The sequence below is a fragment of the Hipposideros armiger genome, unplaced genomic scaffold (assembly GCF_001890085.2).
Source record: "Hipposideros armiger isolate ML-2016 unplaced genomic scaffold, ASM189008v1 scaffold_680, whole genome shotgun sequence".
Lineage (NCBI taxonomy): Eukaryota > Metazoa > Chordata > Mammalia > Chiroptera > Hipposideridae > Hipposideros > Hipposideros armiger.
The window spans coordinates 362,196-369,663 of record NW_017732030.1 but is presented as its reverse complement, the minus strand read 5'-3'; the positions used below and the strand labels follow the sequence as shown (position 1 = coordinate 369,663).

Sequence of the window (7,468 nt, the reverse complement as noted above, 5' to 3'; positions counted from 1 at the left end):
TACTGTTAGTTTCTTAAATGATAGATTCTTAGTGATAGACAAGTTATGCACCTTATAATTCTTAAGATCCTGTTTAGCCAGTAGTGTTTGAAACAGTTGCTAAGGAGTAAAACATCCTTTAAGTGCCGAGGCAGGAACTCAGCTCTGGCCATTATCGAAGAAATTGAAACATAAACATAGTTAGGATAAGTTAGTCATTAGTGAAGAACGATCAGGCTGTACCCTGTAATAGAAACATCGTGAGGAAGTAAAACTCTGAGAAAAACAAACTTCTAAGGAAAATAGACCCTGGGAAGGAAGGAACATTGAAACTATGTAGAAAACAATTTCCTAATGGGTAAAGGTTTAAATGTGGAAAAACAACTTTGGGAAAAACAGCTCCATGACGTAAATAGTTACCTGCCCAGTATAAAAAGGACAGGCTGTAAAAATAAAGTGAGACATTAATTCTTGAAAGCGCTCATGTGTCTCCGCAGCGTTCTTTCCTTGCCGACTCCGCCTCCACCTGAGGGAACTCCTGGACTGCGGGAGCTGGTCTCCCGCAGGTAACAAAATTATGATGAAACACTTAACAACTATTATAATAAACTCTAACTTATGTAGTCCAGTGAAACCACTCAAAAGCAATCAGGAATGAGTAATCCAACTATACAGCTAAGGGTATATGCTTTTTTTTTTAAAGATTTTTTTTTAATTGGGGAATTGGGGGAGGGGAACAGCGTTGGGGAATCAGGGAAGGGGAAGAGACAAGTTACTGTCCTTTTTTTCTTCAGTCTAGTTGTGGAGGGCATTGCTTCACTGGCACATGTTGGTATTGTGATCATTACGCTCTTCTCTGGTGAGGCAGATCTGTCGCTGGCCACTGGACAGCCGCTCACGGCGGCTCATGGCAGCTCACGCCGGCTGCCAGCTGCTCACGGTAGCTTATGGCAGCCCACTGCAGCTTCACTGCAGCCTATGCCATCGCTGGCAACTCATGGCAGCCCAGCTCCAGGTCGAGCTGTTGTTCACCATCTTAGTTGTAGAGGGCGCAGCGTCACTGTCCGTAATGTGGGATTTGAACCGGGGCCCTGCTGCTCAGAGTTGGTGTCCCAAGCCAACTCTTAACCAAAGCACCACTCAGCCAACCCTAAAGGTATGCATATGCTTTTATACTTGGCATTTGAACATGTGCATATAAATAACAGTTAAATTTATTGGGAACGCATCACTATAGACCAGGCACTAATCTAAGAACTTGACACATTTTTGGGCTGGCCAAGTGGCTCAGTTGGTTAAGAGCCCGCTCAAGAGTGCTAGCTCTGAGCAGCAGCGGTTCGATGCCCCGCCCAAGCTGAGCTGCCACTGAGCTGCCAAAAGGTGGCAGGGTGGCTCAGCTAAAAAAAAAACCAAAAAAAAACCTTGACACATTTTAACTCAATTCTTGTAACACTATGAAGGGTAAAGTTCAATTACTATCACCCTATTTTACAGATGGGGATGTAGAGGGATTGGTTAATTTGCCCAACATTATGCATTTGGTAAATAGCAAAGGTATGATATGAACTGAGACAGCTTGGCTCCAGGATCTGCACTCCTGATTTGCTATCCAGGGTTTATTGCCTATTGTCTTCAGAACTCAACTAAAAACAAGTAATAAAACTACATGAGGAAGGCCTAGTTAGGAGGAACTAGAAAGCAGTTAAATTATTTCTAGATGCCTTCTCTCTTTATTCCTTTTTACTTCTACTCCATTGGATGAAGAAGGAGACATAGTTTTCACATGGTTTCTGGGAATGTAGCTAAATTTTATGGGACAGTTGCTAAATGGGATAATTGGTACTAGAAAAGTTTACTTAAAACTGAATAAAGAGGGTGCCAAAAATGTATACACATCTTAAGAGAGGAAAAAACTATTAAAATTGTAATCCTCAATATATACTGGTAACAAAAGAGGAATACAAGTCATGTATATACATTTTTTGGCACCCCCAGTATATATAAAATGAAAACAAATTTTATAGTAAATATTTAAAGAAATAGCTTTCAATCATATATTTTACAAAATAAAACTTACAGTTGTAAAAATAAATTCATATTATATTTAAATTTATGCTTAAATATATCTTAAAATTTATGTTATATGACAACCATGTCATAATTTTTAGAATGAATTGTGTTGGTTTTTGAGGCACAAGAACAAAAACAATATGAGAACCTGATTTGACATCTTTCATTTCACTTTTGATTTACTTGAAATGATCAATGAAGGCCAATTGTGCAAAAAAATTTGAAAATTTCATACCAAAGTTGACTCTAAATATTCTGATATCCAAATTCTGATATTCTCTCTTGAATCACCTACTGTAATATATATAGGAGCCTTTTCTCTTTAGTCAAAAGGCTTTTCTAGTGATCCATGAAACACCACTTTGCAGCTTTGCAACATTAGTAATAGCACTTGGCATTTCATTTTTATTTTGTACATTTACACTGGGTGTTTCCAACATCAGTGTTTGCCAGAGACCTGCCCATCATGATTTGAGGATAAATGCTAGTGTTCATGGGGTAAGGAGGGAAAGAGATGTTTGAGTGGACACAGGTTTTACAGCATTCAGGTCACTGTTGAATGATGGTAGGATATGAAGATTTTTCCTTCCCTACACAACACAATTTCTGTGGGACCTCAGATAATAAATCACAAATAACATATATACCGTATTCTTTTGTTTTTCTGTCAAACTCTAGAAGCAAGATTATATCTTAGCAAGAATATATGGAAGAGTATGACATGGAAGAGTACAAAGGAAAAAAGCATTTATCCTCTTTTTACATCCACCACCTAGGTATTTAAAACATTTACTTATTGTTTAAAAAGCAACACTGAAATGGTATGATATCAAAATTCAAATTAATGACGAGACTAAAAATGAGAGCAACAAAACAAACCAAAAGTGAGTAGGAACAGAGATTTAATGAAGATAAAATTTGAAATTGTGAAACAGATTTTTAAAAGTTAATAAAAAAAGTAAATAAAATAAAAAGCTAGGTTCTTGGAAAACAAAGTAATCCTGATTAAGGAAAAGGGAAAAAAATTAAAAGAAAATATTTAGGATTGAGAAAGGGAATATGAACATAGATATGAAAGATATCAAAAGAAAACCTTTTAAAAGAATATTATCTGTAATTCAGTGGCAATAAAAAAATCTGGAGAAAACTATCTCTGGCAAAATATAAATGAACAAAAGTGACCCAAGAAAAGGAATAAAACAGAAAAAGGCTAATAAATATAGTAGAAATAGAAAAAAAATTCTTGAAGAAATACTATTTAAAAAAAGGCACCAGCCCTGAGTAAGTTTTACTACTGACTTCTTTCTAACCTACAAAGAATGAATAATTCCTGTATTTAAATTAGATGGATTAATTTAAAAAGTTATGAGAAAACTCCTAATTTGTGAAGTTAGCATGATTTGAATACCAAAACCTGATTTAAAAATGTAGCTCGCCAAAACTTATGAATATAGATGCAAATATTTAGCTAAAAATATTTAAAAATTGAACCCATTACTAAACTGGAAGAAGACCATAGCAAAGCAGAATTTATTTCAAGGTTGCAAGGTAAGGTTTGCTTGTTGATGACTTAAATGACACAGATAAAGCGAAGATGTTAATAGAAAAAGGTAATTAAGCAAGTGTCCAGAGGTTTAAAGCACATAAAGCAATTCCTTTAATACACTCACAACTAAGAATTACTCTGGATAAAGTGCAATTACTCTAAATTCATCAAGGATATTTACAAGAGTTGCCTATATATAAAAAACCCTAAAATTTACTATTTAGTAACAGATGAGCCTTCATAAGCCATGTAACCATATAATGATCTCAATAGATGTTAAAATCTTGCTCTTTAGAAAAGAATATAATAGTACATTTAAGTTTCAAGTTTTAACTAAATTGTATCTAAAAGAAATGACTATTTTGGGTAAAAATTTGATAATGGCTTTAGTGTATATTCCTTAAAGTCAAAATTAATGTTTTTTAGTAACATATATTTGCATTTTAGGGAATTTTTAACACCTTTTTCTATGTTGATCAAATATTCAGTTTAGAATTTGAAAATTAAGAAAACATCCCCACACAGATGTAGCCATATTTAAGTTATAAATATGAGAAAAACATGATGAAAATAATTTTGTTTTTTATTTAGAACTGAATGGCAGTTTCTTGGACATTAAGGTTATAACTTAACCTAAGTAGTGATTAACTACTTTCTAGCACAATGTCACGCACTTATAAGGCATTCAAATATTTGCTGAATTCAACTGAAATTCCTTTTGCAGCCATTGAAAACCATTTCACAATTTTGTTCATTGAACTGTCTTATGATAATAGGTCAGTAAGCAAATAGTCCTGGGTCCTAGTATCATCTCTGTGCTAATAAGCTGTGAGACCTTGGAAAAATCATTAAATTCCTGGCCTTATTGAACTGTGACCAGTACATTTTCAGCATGGGCTCTCTAGGACACACACTCCACTTTTTGTTTTGTGTTTTATGTGAATGAATGTTTTTATCTATCAATGTTGGATGAGCTTAAGAACTTAAATTATAACGGCCTGAAATGTTAGCCAACCAACAAACAACCTTGTATGAGATAGGCATATTATACTGGAACAACTCTGTTCAATATAACTATAACATGAATAGCAAATGTGAGCCATGTATTAATACAAAATGTTCCAGTAGCCACATTAAAAAAGTAAACAGAAACAAGGTGAAATGAACTTTATATATTTATTTAACTCAGTATATCCAAACATTATCATTTCATCATGTAATCAATATAAACATTATTAATGAGATACTTTACATTCTTTTTTAAACTTTCTTCAAAATCTGTTATGCATTTTATAGCACATCTCAGTTAAGACTTGGCATGTTTCAAGGGCTCAACTGGGACATGTGCCTGGTGGCTAACTGTATTGGTTAGTGCAGTTCTAGGCCTTACTGCCTTAATAAAATAATATAGAAGGGTGTCTGCCATTATTGTGTGAAGTCTAACATGGTGGCCAAATAAACTTTAAGATGATTATCAAGCACATCAAGAAAGTTTCTCTTTCTTGGTTTGTAGAATGGGTGAATTGGGTAAGACGATCTATGAGGTCTCTTCCATTTCTGGTATCACTGCTGTGATTCTGTCCAAGTGCATCACACAGAGTTGCCATAAACCTTGTTGTATGTGGTGTGGACATGTTCTATGCATGCCTTGTCTCATTCCATAAAGGCTTTGAGGCAGAAATTTGTTTATGGAAAGAAGGAAAGAGAGGAAAGGAAAGGAGGGAGGGAAGATTAAAGGAATGAATAGAGGGAAGAAGTGGGATAAGAAAGAAAAAGGAAGGGAGGAAGGAAAAAGGATAATTAGAAAGGGTCAAGTCTCAGAAATGTCAATCTCCATTAGGTTTATTGGTAATTATTTCTGATATCAGTGAACTTTCAAACAGAAGGCTTAGCAGTTGGGTGCCGTGCTCTTTTAAGCTACAAAGTACATTTTAAAAGCAGACCATGTCCCAAGAACCCCTTAGACTGTGGACTTATTTACATGTGGCATAGGCCTAACAGACCTTGGGCTTTGTGATCATAGCCCTGTAAACTGTAAAGTTCACATCACCATGAGAATGACCAAGCACAGAATCTGCAATTTGCTCCCTGGATTTTCATGTTATTTAAATGATATTTAAAAGGTGTGATGTTAATGTAAATATATTCCAGCTTGTGTATTTTATTTTTAAGATTTAAGTGGAATCTCTTAGTGGCTTAAGAGGTATTCTCTGTTGAAGCCCCCTTTCTTAAAGTATAGACGAGTTTACTTTTAGGTGAATTTCTAGTTTTAGGTTGAACTGGGAATTCAGAGAGTAGAACAGAGAAGGGTATACCTACTATGCTCAATACCAAAAATTTACAGGGTAGTTTTCATGGCAGTTGAACTAAAATTCAGGCCCCGGGCAGACGTGGTTGCATGTTGTATTGTGAGTCACCTGAGCACAGTGAATCTATTGCCCTACAGGCCCCTGACATGTAGTAGATCATTTCTTCCACCCCTGGTGACTTCCGCTGCCATCTATATGCTGACAACTCTGTCTCTTTAGTCCATGTCTCTCTTTTGAGTTCCAGACTCATTTTAATTAAGAGCTCCACTTGTTTGACTCACCGGTGTTTCACACTCACTGTGACCCAGACTCAGCTCGCTTCCTGCTGAGGCTGCTCCTCCTCCAGGGTTCCTTATCTCAGGCAATGGTATGGCCATCCACCCGGTTACTCAGGTCAGAAACCCTGACTCATCCGTTTCCCCCAGCTTCCCACCGCTCAGCCTCCGGCAGCCCATCAATCAGGCCCTGCTGAGTCTCTTCAGATGGGTATCTTGAATCTTTTCACCTTTCTCCATCTCTGCTCACACCTCTTCAGTCCATCATTTCCCCTGACTTCTGTGATAGCCTGTTTTCCCTGTACCCACTCGGGCATCTCTGAACTCTGAGTACTGTGGGGACTTCAAAATAAATAAATCTGATCACTTCAGCAACCTGCTTAAAATATTCAGTGCTCTTAAAATAAATTCTAAACTCTGATTCTTGGGTATTTTAGAATGAATTCTGTTTAGAATAAATTCTAAACCCTCTTTCATGGCCCTCCTCTTGTGCCACTTTCCCCTCCACTCACCGGTTCCAGCCTCTTTGGTCATCTTTCTGTTCCTGGTACACTCCACACTCTTTCCACATCAGTTCCTTCCAACATGCTATTCACTCTGCCCCCCACGCATACACTTATCAGGTTTCACTTTAACTCTTACTTCATCCTATAAGCCTTTCCTGCACAGAATAGGTTAAGTCCCCTTGATGCATTCTTGTAGCTCTCTGTATGCCATTGTGATCCTAATCACATGTGTAATAGTTACACAATGTTTATCTCTCCACAGTGGGCATGGACCATGTGTCTCATGTATTCTGGTGTCACCAATAACTAACACAGGGGCTAACAGCAGACACTCAACAATAAACATTACTTGATATACTGAAGAAATGGATAAGTATATCACTATCTTTGATTTAATCAGCAGCTGGATTGTTGCTATTCATATCTGAGCCTACAGATTTTAAAAGACTTTTTATTACACTCCTGAATATTTTTGCATGCTAGTAGTAACTTGTAAGAATATTTTAAAGTTATTCAGTCTCTTTCCTATATGAACATTAAATACCTCACAAAGATGTTACTTAAAAAGTGGAATAAAAAAAGAGTACATATGTTTTTACTTATGCCATATACGAGTATGTCTGGAGATGTCACAAGAATTAAAAAGTGGTAAAGTTATTAAATCAGAGTTATTTCAGAGCTGGAAGGCATCTTAAAAATCACCCAGTTCACTTGACTTTAACCTCAATGATACAACATAATCACTTGGGTCAATTAGATTAGCATCCCTGGGGGTGGTGTATT

The 7,468-nt window shown here is 36.3% G+C and overlaps 1 pseudogene; it reads right to left on the bottom strand.

The window, feature by feature from the left end:
- LOC109372951 (ubiquitin-conjugating enzyme E2 variant 1 pseudogene) overlaps positions 1-6,281 on the bottom strand; it is a 10,891-nt pseudogene extending 4,610 nt beyond the window's left edge.
- Positions 6,282-7,468: the final 1,187 nt, after the last annotated feature.